A 15,185-nucleotide genomic window follows, 5' to 3' on the forward strand; every position below is an offset into this window, starting at 1 on the left:
GAATCATGGCATCGTGTTAGCTAGATAGATGCATGATGGCATTGGACTTTAACTGGAAACATAAACACTGGTAAACCAATGTTTTGGACATTGGAGGACAAGGAATGGGGCCAGATTGCCTATTTGTCTGCGTAACATCATTGCTTTGCCCTTCTACATCCTTATCTGCCTCACTTCCCACAATCCCTTTCCCTTATGACTCTAGATTTTGTTTGGTTAATAATAGAAGGTGCTTGTGTAAGATCCACAAATTGGAATAGCACGGGAAAACCTTACTCTCCAGTGGTATTGTGGGCCAAGGTATATGCGGCCACAGATGGCTTTCTTGTAATTCCTGCGGTGTATCATGGCTTCTGAGACATCTCTGGGGACTCATTTACTTTGGAGCTGCTACTGAAATCATTTGTGGCAGACTTTCCATGATTCAGGAATTTCTTGATTTGAGGAACTCTGGAAGTGGCTTCTTTGACCTTTCCTCCTCAGACTCCCCAGTGTTCAACCCTATAATACCCTGGACTAAAACCGACTTATTTGGAAATTCTATGAAGGCATCTGTTTTCCCAAGAAAACCCCAACTCCATCTCTTTTTTAGCACAGATTTTGCATCTTTGAAATAGGTTTCCTTATTTAAAGTCTTAAGATGCCCATTAACTGCTTCCTTCATCCCATCACATTCCTCCTGATGATGGCAGGCATTCAAGGCACAAAACGTTTTTTCCTCATTCTAGTCCCATAGGAAAAAAGGAGTCCTTAACTCCCGTGTTTTTCTACTATTACTTGGAAAATCCTTGTGTAAAGTTAAAATGTATAACATTCCTAATTTAAAAATAGAGTCTGTATGTTTAATAAACATAAAACATGCTTTCGGTTTAATAGAAATTAACTGGCTCAAAAATTCACATAAAAATTAATTGATGCTTCTAAGGGTACAATTTCTAATTACAAACTTAGCAAAATGGCACGTGAAATTGGATACATAAATTATAAAATACCCACAATTCAACTTGTTCTGAGAAGCTCTAAACATTCAAAATAATGTTATCAAAGTAGATGTATAAAGGGGAAAAAAACCTGAAAGAATGAAAAAAAAAAAATAAGGAAGGAAGGAACCCACATGCCCGCCATCTTGTGCAGTAATCCCTGTTGAAGGGTGTAGATTATTATTTTATCAAGGAAAGAGTGAATCACCTTTATTTGAGCTCAGCAAACCTTTCTGCTCAGCAGCTGTTGGGACACCAAGCAGTCCCCTTGCCTAAGAGGAAACAGCTAGAACCACAAGGCCTCCCTGGGTGACGAGTTTGAGCATATTATGTTTGTGTTCATAGATGTAAAGTCGTGAAAGCAAGTTATGTATTTGAAAAAATCGTCTCCAATAGCTTTGAATTGATGTTCACACACCGAATCTATGAATTTTACTGAACTAGCCTAGGGCTCTAGAACATTGATCAATCACTTTGTAAACGAATAACTTAGGAGCCTCTCCTCGTTTTTTGTGACTTGTAAACTAAAGTCACTGGCCGGCTGCAGATGGTGAGTTTTTCTCCTGGAGTCATAGACTCAGAGGCTGGGAACTCGGCCAGCATGATGTCCCCTCTGGCCCCAGAGAGTAAACATGACACGAGTGTCTCCAGTGTTCTCCAGATTGAAGCCACCACATTCCCAGCAGAGTGAATCTGACTCCTCACGCCACAGGGTGGGTACTGTGCTGTCTGCCCTGGCCCCTCAAGGACTCTTCCTCCCAGTGATTTCTCTGCCTGCGGCCACATCCCTTTCACAGCTCCATCCGTCAGGAGGTAGAGGCTGTATGCTCAACCCTTGATTCTGGGCTAGCCTGTGACCTTCACGGTTAATAGAATGTGGTAGACAGGCTGTTGTTCTAGCCCCAAGCCCAGGCTCAAGAGATCTTGCATAATTCCTCCTCAGTTTCTTGGCCCCTACAACTTCCCTGTGAATAGGACTTGACAGGGCTGTTGGAAGATTAAAGACCATGTGGAAAAGAGTCCAGATGCCAAAGATAAAGCTATTCAAGAGTGGCCTACGGCCAGCCAACCCTCCACAGTCCATAGAATTGTGAGCTGAGTAATGACCAAACATTCTCAAAGCAGATGAAAAAGTCAACCCACAGATCCAAGAAGCTGAACAACCCACGAACAGGATGAGCATAGAGAAAACCACACTTAGGGATATCATAATCAAACTGATGAAAACTGGTCATGAGGACGAAACCTTGAAAGAATCCAGACAGGAAAAAAAAAAAAAGTATCGGAGAACAAGAAAAAGGACTGCACGCTTCATGCGTAGCTGACCCCAGGACAGCATCTTCAGGCACTGAAGGAAAAATATGTTAATTTAGAATTCTATTTCCAGGAAATATATCCTTCAAAAATAAAGGTGAAATAAAGCCATTTAAAGATGAAAAAGAAACAGATACTTTGTCACCATCAGAACTGCACCACAGAAAGGCAAAGGAAAGTTCTGGCAGAAGAGAAATTTCACCAGATGGAAACACAGAAGAAATGAGGAGCACCAGAAATGGTAAATGATAGGTACATATAAAAGATTTGTCTTCTGGGGGCGCCTGGGTAGCGCAGTCGTTAAAGCGTCTGCCTTCGGCTCAGGGCGTGATCCCGGCGTTATGGGATCGAGCCCCACATCGGGCTCCTCCACTGGGAGCCTGCTTCTTCCTCTCCCACTCCCCCTGCTTGTGTACCCTCTCTCGCTGGCTGTCTCTCTGTCACATAAATAAATAAAATCTTAAAAAAAAAAAAAAAAAGATTTGTCTTCTGATTTACAGTTTCCTGAAAGACAATTGACTATTTCAAGCAATATGAAGAAGAATACATTGTGAGTTTTAAAACATATGTAAAAGTAAATGCATGACAAAATAGCACAAAGGTGGGCATGGGGTAATGACAGTAATTAGTTACACGGATCTCACTGTGTAAAGGAGGAGGGGGAATATTAGCTTACAGTAGACTGGGACAGCTGGCAATGCAAACTGCAACCCGTGGAACAAGGCTTTTCAACGTGGACACTGTTAACATGGCAGACATGAAATTTCTTTGTTGTGGGGACCGGGCCTGTGCATCCAGTGGAGTGACAGGGGGTGCAGTTTGGGGAGAAGCATTCATTCACAATTGCCAGTGGATGGTGGTAATAAAAGTTGCATTATTATTACTACAGAAATTTCTACAGTCAGTTCAACCCTTTAGAGCCTGCACCTGGGGGTGGAGGTCTCCAACCACCTCTCCCCTTGTTGTGACTAAGAGGCGACCCAAGGCTCCCAGCTGACAAGAGTACCAGCTGGCAGACAAGGGGTGAGACCAGCTTAGGTCTTTCAGTCCAGCTGACCTTCCAGCAGACTGCAGCTGCGTGAGTGAGGCCCCGCAAACCGGCAGAGAAACCACCCAGCCAGCCCGCAGCATCATGAGAAATAACGAGTTGTTGATTTAACCCTTTAAGTTTTGGGGTGCTCTGTTATGCCATCATAGATAATAGAGCAGCAATAAATTAATCCATCTAAAGCTTCTGTCTAGATCGCTGCTTGGCTCTATCGACCTCCACATTTCCTCCCTGTAGATCTGGTTTAAATGGGAGACAATAACTCTCCAACGTGCCCCTGCCTCACCAGGTCAGAAGACACAGATTCTGAGAGTATGGAATCTCAAATCTGGGTACATCACTCCTCTCGTGCTGTGGCCTCCTGCAGGAAGCAGGTGTCTTCGTTCAACAACGGGCATCCACAGCCCAGAAGGGTATTTTTGTCTGGGGGCCTGTCACTGGGAGAGGCCAGAGGAAGTGCTGCTGACAGTAATACACTCCCACGTCTTCAGTCTCCACTCCATGGATGGTGAGGGAGAAGTCAGAACCAGAGCCGCTTCCCCGGAACCGGGACGGGGTTCCGGCCGCCCGGGCAGAAGCCCCGAAGACGAGCAGCCTGGGAGCCTCGTTGGGTTTCTGTTGGTACCAGGCCATGGAGGTGCCTACCTCCATGTTACTTCTACAGGTGATGGAGATGAAGCTGTCCTGAGATGCTGCCAGGGTCTCTGGGGTCTGAGTCAGGACGAGGAGCCGCCCCCCGCAGCCTGCAAGGACCCCCCAGCAGGGCAATACAGTGTATTACTTCAGTCAAAGTTTTCGAGGAAACATCATTCCTCAGAAGAACCATGCCATGCTTAAACCTGACTAGGAGTCAAGTGTCCCCAGACCTTCCCACCTTTGCCGGTGTCCAAGAATTCACACAGTTTTCTTTTGCGGTGTCCTCACTCCCAGGACAAACCATGAAAGATGATCCAACAGGGCACAGCCCCACCCTGAGAGGCCAATGGACACATCCCTCCCTTACAGCCTAAGCGGGTCCCCGGTGAGTCTCCAATGGCACGGTGGACATGTGGTGGGAGCACAGACAAGGGTGCTCCATGGGCCTCAGGGGCCAAGGGCAGGTTCAAGGCTGTTTGTGCCTCTGCCTCATTGTCAGCCTTGGGCTCTGTGCCTGGATTTCCTGCTAAGAGTTAAGTCAAAACCATACTATATATCCCACTGTCCTTGCCCGAACCCCCCTTTGAGCCCAGGTGTCAAAGGCTGAAGGTCCACTCCCAATCAGCAGCAGGAAGCATGCTTACTCTGAAAGCCCATCACCAGGAGACAGAGGAGCTGGGCCTGGAGGCTCATCTTGGAGTGTCCCCTGAATCTGCTGCGTCTGGATCGAAGGGCAAGAAGGATGGAGCTGGGCAGGTAGACAGTGATCAGGGCTGCTCTGGAATGGGGCCCCCAGTGCCCCAGGGTTAAATAAGCACGGGTCTCCTTGGAGTCAATTTGCATGTCTGCAGGCGTGACAGCTCTTCTCCCCTGCCTCTCAGGCCCAAAGGCTCCCACCGCCTGCAGCTGGAGGGGTGGCCAAGGTGATGGAAGTGCCTCAGGTCCCACGGAAGCTGAGGCTGGACTGAGGGGGACCAGGGAGGCTGGCGCGTTCACAGGGGTCCTCTCCAGAGACAGGCAGCTGCCTGCAGAATGATCACTCAAGGATCTATTGTTACAGAGATGGGGTCTTTTCCTGCTCTCTGCTCTAACTCGTTGCCAAGTTAACCATTGACTGAAGTCCAGACTAGGCAGATAATGCAAAATACTCAAGCCAAACTGCTTCATCAGGGAAAATATGTTTTTATTTTTGTTTGTTTGTTTGTTTGTTTTTTAAGGCTTTATTTATTTTATTTATTTGAGAGAGATATTTATTAGAGCAAGAGAGAGAGCACGAGTGGGGGTGAAGGGCAGAGGGAGAGGGAGAAGCAGGCGCCCCACTGAGCAGGGAGCCCAATGCGGGGCTCAATCCCAGAACCCTGAGATCATGACCTGAGTGGAAGGCAGACACTTAACCGACTGAGCCACCCAAGCGCCCCAGAGAATATATTTCTGAATATACACAGCAACAAAGACCAGTACTTAAAATTAAAGTTAAGTTGGGGTTGAAGAAAATAGCTAAATGAGAAGCCAGATGCCACAGAGAGAATTCAGGTACACATTGCCAACCCAACAATGCAGCACCATGTCTAGCCCATGTCTCAGGAGAAGGGATGAGGTCCCCTGCCCCTGGAGACCACGGCTCTGGCCTTTGCCTTCCCTCCTGTGTTCTAGAAGCCGGAGCAGCCCCAGGGTGTCAGGTTGGATCTCCCACACATGTCTGCAGCCTTCCAAGCAAGGTTTTAACTCAAGGTGCAGTGGACAAGACCCAGAGAGGACAATGGGAATGAAGTTTTGGGGGCACTCCTTGGGATGTCAGGAAGATCTTTTCAGTGTCCTCCTAGCTGCCTCCATGGAGCGTGCTTGTATGGTTCAACCTGCTCCCCTTCTTTTTGTCTGTCTATCTGGTTGTCTGTTTGTCATTAGCCCCCCTAAGGGAGACTCTGTCAATTACAGGTCAACAGAACACAGAGAAGTGAGTACACTTTCCCCAATAAGTAAAAAAGGATTAAAAAGAGAGACAAAAGTGGATTATATTTGAGAGAGTGGCCACAAATACCCTCCATGAGAGCTGAGGACCACATCCCCAAATACAATCAGAGGTCCAAAGGATAAGAGCCTATGACTTTCTCCATAGAGACAGCTTTTCCCCAGATGGTTAAGGACTATCTCTGGTGATGCCTTTTTTCTGCAAGATAATGAATGACACTGCTGGTCATTAAAAAAATCCTGAGAAAGGTCTTCTTTTGTGTGCCCCTCTGAGCCTGGACATACTTGGCATTAGATATGCTTAGAGCAATGCCTTGTGAACATGAAAGAGAGAGCGCGGGCTGGGTTCACAGAGAACTGATGCTGCAATCGTAGAGCAGGCCGAGTTCCTGGCCCCTAAAGGTATCAGATCCTAACCCCGCAATCCAAACATTACCTGATATGAAAACAGGTCTTTGTGATTAAATCAAGATCTTGAGATGAGGAGATTACCCTGAATTAACCTGAATGCGATCACAAGTGTCCTTATAAGAGAGAGGCAGAGGGAGTTGAACCCAGGAGAAAGCCAAGTGAAGACAGAGGCGGGGGTCGGAGTACCAGCAGCCCCAAGAACCTGCGAGAGGTAAGGCATGGATTCTCCCCTACAGCTTCTGACTTCAGCACGACCCTGCCATGCCGTGGTCTCGGCCCAGACTTCTGGCCTGCAGAGCTGTGAAGGAATTTGTTATTTTAAGCCACCACATTTCGATAACTTGCTACAGTAGCTATAAGAAATGAGTGCGCAAGGGGCGCCTGGATGGCACAGCGGTTAAGCATCTGCCTTCGGCTCAGGGCGTGATCCCGGCGTTCTGGGATCGAGCCCCACGTCAGGCTCCTCCGCTGTGAGCCTGCTTCTTCCTCTCCCACTCCCCCTGCTTGTGTTCCCTCTCTTGTTGGCTGTCTCTATCTCTGTCGAATAAATAAATAAAATCTTTAAAAAAAAAAAAAGAAATGAACGCAAATGGGGCTCAGAGAAGCTCCGTGCTAAAGGCACTGTTGTTTCTAATCTCCGTGGCTAACTTTTTTTTAAATAATAATTTTTTATTAAATTATGTTAGTCACCATACAGTACATCCCTAGGTTTTGATGTAAAGTTCCATGACTCATTACTTGAGTATAACACCCAGTGCTCCATGCAATACGTGCCCTCCTTAATACCCATCACCGGCCTGTCCCATTCCCCCACCCCCACCTCGAAGCCCTAAATTTGTTTCCCAGAGTCCATAGTCTCTCATGGTTCATTCCCCCTTCTGTTTGCCCCCCTTTCATTCTTCCCTTTCTTCTCCTACCGATCTTCCTATTTCTTATGTTCCATAAATGAGTGAAACTATATGATAATTGTCTTTCTCTGCTCGACTTATTTCGCTTAGCATTATCTTTTCCAGTCCCATCATGTTGCTGCAAATGTTGTGAAATCGTTCTTTCTGATGGCTGAGTAATATTCCATTGTATATATGGACCACATCTTCTTAATCCAGTCATCTGTTGAAGGGCATCTCAGCTCCTTCCACGATTTAGCTATTGTGGACAATGCTGCTGTGAACATTGGGGTGCATATGGCCCTACTCTTCACTATGTCTGTATCTTTGGGGTAAATACCCAGTAGTGCAATTGCTGGATCACAGGGTAGCTCAATTTTTAACTTTTTAAGGGACCTCCACACTGTTTTCCAAAGTGTTTTACCAACTTGAATTCCCACCAACAGTGTAAGAGAGATCCCCTTTCTCCACATCCTCTCCAGCATTTGTTGTTTCCTGCCTTGTCCATTTTTGCCATTCTAACTGGTGTGGCTAACTTTCTAATGCTGTATCTCAATGGCTTAGGGAACGTTTTTATGCTGGTGAGTGATGTGAGCAAGATGGTGGACTAGGAGGTCCCACCCTTTGTCCTCCTACAGAAACAATGATTTAATTGTTACTCATGTACAAAAATTGCTCCAAGAGAGTTCCACACTACAATTAAGAAGCTGCAGCAACCCAGGGGAGCGCAAACTCTGAGGGCGGCTGCATAGAAAGTGTGGGAAGCATTTTACCTGTGTCACCCCATCCCCCAGACCACCGCAGCTTAGCACCAAGAGGAATCCCTTTGGGTACGACTTCTCCCCTTGGAGGAAAAGGAGAGGAGGACAGCAGCAGCCTGGCCCCAGTGGGGGGGGGGGGCATTAGAACCACTGTGGATGCCACAGCCTCCACAGCTGAGGACCCCCACAGGCTTCCTCGGTATGGACTCTGTCTGATGGAGCTGCCCAGCGCCTGCACGGCTGTGCCCCGCCCAATCCCAGCCAGAGCCTCTGTACCAATCCTCCACCCCAGCTCCCCAGGAGTGAAAGGAAACACAGTAATAGAAATGTGAATCATATGAAAACATATATCTCACGGGTAAGGGTCAATATATACCTGTATTGGTGGTATGTAAAATATTTTTAACCCTCATATAAAAGTTAACCTTAAAAAAAATATTACAAAATAAAAAGTTCTATTAGTTTAATATTAAAAAAGTAAACTGAATAAAAGAACAAAATATGGGGGGAGTACAAGCGAAGATTTTTATATGTGATTGTATTTACCATCAATGTAAAATAGATTGTTATAACTCTAAGTATTTCATACAAGCCTTGGTGTAATCACAAAGAAAAGACTTGTAATAGTTATACAAAAGATAAAGAGAAACGAATCAAAGGAAATCACTACCAAAAAAATCAAATAACAAAGGAAGACAGAGAAGGAACAAATCAACTTCAAAACCAACAGAACAATTAACAAGATGACAATAGTAAGTCCTCATCTATCAGCAATTACCATAAATGTAAATGGATTAAACTCCCCCACTCAAGAGGCATAGAGTAGCTGCACAGAATTTTAAAAACAAGTTTCAGAGATATGCCATCTATAAAAACTCACTTTACAGTTAGAGACACACCTAGGCTGAAAGCGAAGGGATGGGAGAAGGTACTCCATGCAAACGGTGACCAAAAGAAAACAGGGATGGTTCTACTTACATCAGACAAAATAAATTTCAAGTAAAAAATTGTCTCTAGAGAAAAGAAGATAATTGTCATGATGAAAGATCAATTCAACAGGAAGAAAACATCAATGCGTTTACATGCACCCAACATCAGAGACATAAACACGAAAAGCAAGTATTGACAGATCCGAAGGGGAAAACTGACAGCAATACAATAATAGCAGAGACCTCAACACCCCGCTTTCAATAGTAGATACAAACATCCATATAGGAAAGCAATGAACCGTTGACCTGAACAACGCTATAGACGAAATGGACCTAAGAGACCTATACAGAATTTCCGCATGATGCCCAGGAGTCCTGTGCAGCACATTACAGAGGTGCAGGAGATGCTGGCAGGGGAGCAGGGGAGTGAGACAGGGAGAAGACGGGTGGTGAACCGCCCATCAGCAGGGCAGCTGTGCGAGAGGATGCCTGGATCTCAACCCCACGTGGAAACAAGGGGAAAATGTCTCTGGGTGATTGCAGTGGAGAGGTGGGGAGCTGGGGTATTTGATCCACTTCCTCCTATCAGTCACAATTGAGGGCTGTCCTAGGGCGTGCTCATTCCAGGCCGCGGGTGGGCCACGCATGCGGGCAGAGCTGCCTTCTCCAGCTGTGGAGAGAGCGGAGAGGCCCGGAGGGGGCCTCTGGACGTCAGCAGAGGTGCACTGCAATGGAAGGCTGATGGTATCCACCGAGAAAAAAAAATGTCTTTTCAATCAGGGGCTCCACAGGTCCTGCCTCTGTCTGGAACACGATCCTGGCTGCGTGGCTGCAAGCAGCTTCCCTGGAAACCCAGCGGGCAGTAGGGCATCCATGCACAGGCTGCCCACCCCAGTTTGGTGTCGACGCTGAAGGTCTAGTCAGTTCCGCTTCTCCTGCTGCCGGGCCGGGCTGGGGTGGTGGGGGCCCACTAGGGATGTGAGACATAAGTGGTTCAAGACTTAGTCCAGGTTTTATCCAGATCCAGGATATTTCTCCACGCCCCTTGGCACTGGCTTGGCAGGAAGCGGTGACTGTCTCCTGGAGACACAGACAGGGAGGCTGGCTTCTGGGTCAGGCTAAGTCCCCACTCACTGCTCAAGAATAAAAGAGAAGAGTGGCATTGATGGCGCCCAGCAGGGGTCATGCACAGCGCAGCAGCCACCCTCACTTCGGAGAGAGGACTTACTGGCTGGCCTCCCCGCTGACCTGCCCTCCAGGAAGCCGGGCGCCAGAAAAGCTGCGCCTGAGTCCCCAGAAACATGCCAGCAGGGAGTGTTCAGGGCCCAGAGAGGGAGGGGGGCAAGCGAAAAACAGGCTCCGGGGAAATAATCTGGGTAGTCCTATGGGGCTGTAGGTTTTCTGACCAGAGATGGGGGCAGACGTCCTTGTTAAGAGATCAGAAATACTAAGAAGGGAACTTTTCTATCCCTGGACAGTGAACAAAAGGAAAAGACCCTGCCTTGCGTCACAGCAAGAAGCAGCCCTCCGTGGTGTGTTTCTCGCTGGCCTGCCTCACCCACTCTAGATGCTGACTTCCACAGCCGCAGAGGAGAACGTCTGTCAGAAAGTGGGGGGGCCCTCAAGTTTACAGGCCGTACAAGTAGGAGAAGCTTCTTTTTTACTTCTTCCAGTGGGGTCCATCTCCCTTCCACTGAGAGACCTACAGCCCTTGCTTTTGGGGGCCTTGTGGAGGCAGCATGGAAGGTGGGTCCCCACCTGCATGCCAGGCAGGGGTGGCCCTGATAAACTTGGGCATCCTGATGAGGACCGACTCAGGTGCCTGTAGCTCTTTGGTAAGAGGTCCCCACCCTCGGGCTCCAAGGCTGTGACCTTAGGCGTGAAGGTCAAGTGCTTGCTTCCCACATGCCCTGCCTCTCAGGACTCCCTCTGGCCTCCTCCCTGCTGGGGAGTCCAGAACCACCATCCTGCTTTCCAACGCAGGAATCCAGCACTAACTGCCTAGAAGGATTTCTTCGTAAATCTTCAAAATGCACCGTCTACTGGGAAGGGGGCTGAGTCAGCAGCTCCCCTTCAAAAACACCTGACAAAGGAAGGAAATCTGCGAACACACTGGGGTTGAGGAGACCCATGGGATCCCTACTCTCTGTGTTGTATCTGACTTTTCTTGACCACAATTCTGTTTTAAGGACCCTTGGGTGAGTGAAATCAAGGACATGAGGCTACTTTGATGCTTAAGATAGGAAAAGAGACGTGTAGACAGGAAGAGAGTAGAATTCGTGAACTCTTCTAAGTGTTTGGGTTTCTCTAGCCCCGAGCACCGCATGACTAAGACACCGGGAGGGCATCACTATTCACGGCTTCCTCCCTCAAACACACACACAAAAGTAGGATGTCTGCCCCCTACTGAACGGCATATTGAAGGCCTCGCCAGGCCCTTCCCCTTTCCTGTTTTTTCTGCATAAGTTGGAATAATAATTGTAAAAGCAAATGAAAGAAACGTTAGCAGCTAAAGCCAAGCAGTAATGAGAAGTCCGAAATTTGGGGTTATTAGAATCGATGAGTTGAACCAAGCCGAGAGCCCAGCTTCTGGGATGACAGCAAGTGACCAGGACCTCAGAGCGGGGCCTGGCATCTGTGGGGCCCGCTGTTCTCAGAGCTGCTCTCCCTGGTCCTCAGTGGCTCTGACCCCACTGGAGCCCCAAGAGGGAGACCAACAAATGTCCCCACCCTCGAGTCTTTACTCAGCCAGATTCTGTTCTGGTTAAAAAGAAAGAGAATATATGTTAAATAAGCAATTATACCATTTATATGTTATATGCAAACACTATATATAAACTTTATATGTTAAATGTTTCATATGAACCATATTTATGTATAATATTTATCCATAATATGAATAAAAATAATGTGTATATTTATCTATAAATAGGTATGACTTTCATTGTTGGCATAATGTATGATCAAACTTGGATGTGAACAGGAACATTTAAAATCAGCCATGAGTTCTCAGCCCCAGGGCCCCATTCCCACTACAGAGCGGGAGTGCTGTGAAGCCCGGGGCCCCACCATCATGACCTGCTGGGCTCAGCAGGGATCTCCCCATTGCTGAGGACTCTGAGTGATGTGGGGTGGGCGGGTCCGGGGACCCCATGAAGCAGCAAGTGCTGGGGGAGACATGCAGTGGTCTGGGCCTCCTTGAGAAGAGAACACGTTTTCTCTCTGGAGTCCAGTTGCCGGCAGCAACACCCCCCTTTGTGGTTCCTGTCAGTAGGAGCAGCACAGGTGGCCCCAGGGGCGTGCGTGCTCCCAGACAAAACCACTCCATGGGCTGGTCCCAGCCTCACGCTCAGCTCTCACTGCCACTCACGGTGGCCAGGACTGGGTTCTCAGCGGGCAGGTCTGTCCCCGCAGGCAAGCTTCTGTTTCCAAGAACCACCACTTACCAACAGCGACCCTTCCAAAGGATCCAGGAGTGGAGTCAGAACCACAGGTCTACAGGGCCCGGGATGTGGGAGAGAACAAGGCTCGCGCGCTGAAGGCACAGAGGGCCCACGTGTGAAGTAAGGGCGAACTGGCCTTGGTGAATTCAGCACAAACTCGCTACAAGTTCCACGCGGTGACCAAGAGGAGACACACTGGAGGTACCCGGATGAGGAGCGGGGAGCCATGCCAGGAAGAGAGGGGATGCCATGTCAGGCTGGAAGCCCAGCCCTTTCCCCCGACAAGGTCCCAGACCCTCAGCAGCCCCAGGGCGGGGGTGGCAGCTGGGTGCAGTGCGTGTCCCAAGAGGTGACAGGAGGAGGGGCCCTGTGCTCCCGAAAGCATCTTGGTCGTGGATGGCGAGGGCGACATCTGTCCGGATCCGCGGCCCCTGGCCGGGCAGTCATCAGGTCTAGGGGGCAGTGTGCGGGAGCAGCGGCCTGGGAGCTCGTCCTGCTTTCTGCTGATTTCGGGCTGCGAGCATGTTACGACTCCGGCAGGCCCTGCGGGGGATGGCGACTCTCCCTCCTGGGACACAGGGAGGGAGGCTGGTCATATCGCCCACACGGTGTCCCCGCTGGCCCCTAAGTGAGAAAGCCCACATGGACGTCCCCAGACATTAGTAGCAAGCAGGTAGCTCATTCAGTTTGATGGAGTTCTGATCAGAAAACAAGCTAACAGCTTCATCTTCTGGGAGATGCGTGAGTTTAATGCAAACGACTGAGGAGGAAGCCTAAGCCCTCCCTCCTCACCAGAGTCAGAACAGCGGGAGGGAAAGGAGCGAAGCTCCCCACGTCCCCGAGGTGCTCCTGACGCCTCTTCAGTGCGGACAGGGTAGGGATGGCATATTAGCACCGGCTGCTGTACAATTCCCAGAGGCTGGGTGGCTTATGTAGCAGAAATTTATTTTTTCACAGTTCAAGAGGCTGGAAAGTCCAAGATCAAGGTCCAGTAAGATTTAGGTTCTGGTGACAGCCCTCTTCCTGGTTAGCAAAAGGCCACCTTCTCAAGGTGTCCTCACATGGCCTTTCCTTGGTGCTTGTGGAGGAAGAAAGTGAGCTCTATGCTGTCTCTTCTTATAAGGACACTAATTCTATCAGCACGGGGACCCACCCTATGACCTTATTTAACCTTCCTTTTAGGCCCTATCTCCAAAAGCAGACACATGGGGTGTTAGGCCTTCAACATACAAATTTGAGGGGGACACAATTCGGTCCCCAGCAGACGGGCGGGACCGGGCTTCCAGTCACACAGCAGAACAAATCAGCCCACAGAGGGCTCCTTCCCGGTGTTTCCTCTCATACCCAGAGAATTCTTTCAAGCTTTGGGTGCTTCCCTGTGGATAATGGGCCACTGTCGCTCAGTGACTGTCCTAGTGTTTTTAAGCTCTGGGAACTCTCTCTATGGAGTTTGTTTGCTACCTAGTGGCGGTTTGGTGATATAGCAACTTACAGGAGTTCAGAGGTTGAGTTCCCGCCAATCTTGACTGCGACTTTTCACTCACATTCACGAAGCTGACACTGTTACATCCATCCCTTGGTCACGAGACAGTTAAGGGCTAGGTTCTGTGATCCATGCAAGATGCCAGACATGTGGTTTTTGGAAAAGACAGGTGGGCTGGGAAGGAACCTACAAGCATAGTGGCAGGGGGTGGGGTGGGGTGGGACACAGAGGGGTCCTGGTCTAGATCTGTCCCCCAGCCTCACTCCTGCATCCAGATGCCACACCAGAGCAGCTCTGAGAACCACAAGGGCTGGAAGAGCGAGGAAGCATCCGGACCAACAGCTGGTGAGGTCTGTGTTCTAGCTGTAACACCGTGAGTGCCATTACTGACCAATAGCACTTCCGGTGGTGCTGAAACTGCTTGTATTGGTGCTGTCCAATAAGGTAGCCACATGTGGCTATTGAGCACCCAAAATCTACTAGTACAAGTAAGTTTTAATTTTAATTAATTCTAATTTAAGTTTATATAGCTGTGTGTAGCTGATATTTACCATGTAAACAGTATCGTTTTTGGCAGTAATAACCAGCACTATCACCAGGACAACGAGCTGATCGCTGTGGAGCACAGAGCCTGCCCCCACGGCCACTGCACCAAGCTGGGGGTTGGGGTGCGGTTGTGACCAAGGTGGGTGAAACACACGGAGAATCTTTGAAAGCTTCCCTGGTTTCTGCTGCTTCCCGGCAGACAATGGAAACTCTCTCTCCTGGAGTCACTAAGAGGACACTAGAATAGGAGATGGGGACAAAAAACAAATGTGTCCCAGTATTGACGATGTCCCACCCCATGGTCTTGCCAGCAAAGTGATCAACGAGGGCTGGGAGGGCCTCAATCACTGAGCGGCGGTCTCAATCCCAGTCCCGTAGAACGTGTGCATTCTCCACAAGATGTCCCCGCTCCCGTTCCCTTGCTCAGCTCGAGCCAGAACACCTGACCCAGAGGGCTAGAGCCCTGTGTCCACAGCCTGGGCTGCCCTGCCTGACACGGATCCTGTCCAGAGGCTGTGACCAACCACTGATAAGGACTTGAGTAGCAGAGGGGGCACCTTGGGGAATGTGAAAGCAATGATAGATTCAGATCTAGGCTTCCAGCTTCTGAACAGAGGACACACCCTGCCTCCTGGGCGTGACCCAGGCCAAGGGGCTTGATGAAAAATGTAATAAATTTTACCTTTCCAGTGTGAAAACCCTCAGAAACCTCCTCATTCTTACGGGACTGGTTTGGTTTGTATTAGAGAGGAAAAAACTTCTTTTTAAATAAACAGTGG

This window comes from Ursus americanus, chromosome 7 (assembly GCF_024610735.1).
Source record: "Ursus americanus isolate L20-20 chromosome 7, mUrsAme1.1.p, whole genome shotgun sequence".
Lineage (NCBI taxonomy): Eukaryota > Metazoa > Chordata > Mammalia > Carnivora > Ursidae > Ursus > Ursus americanus.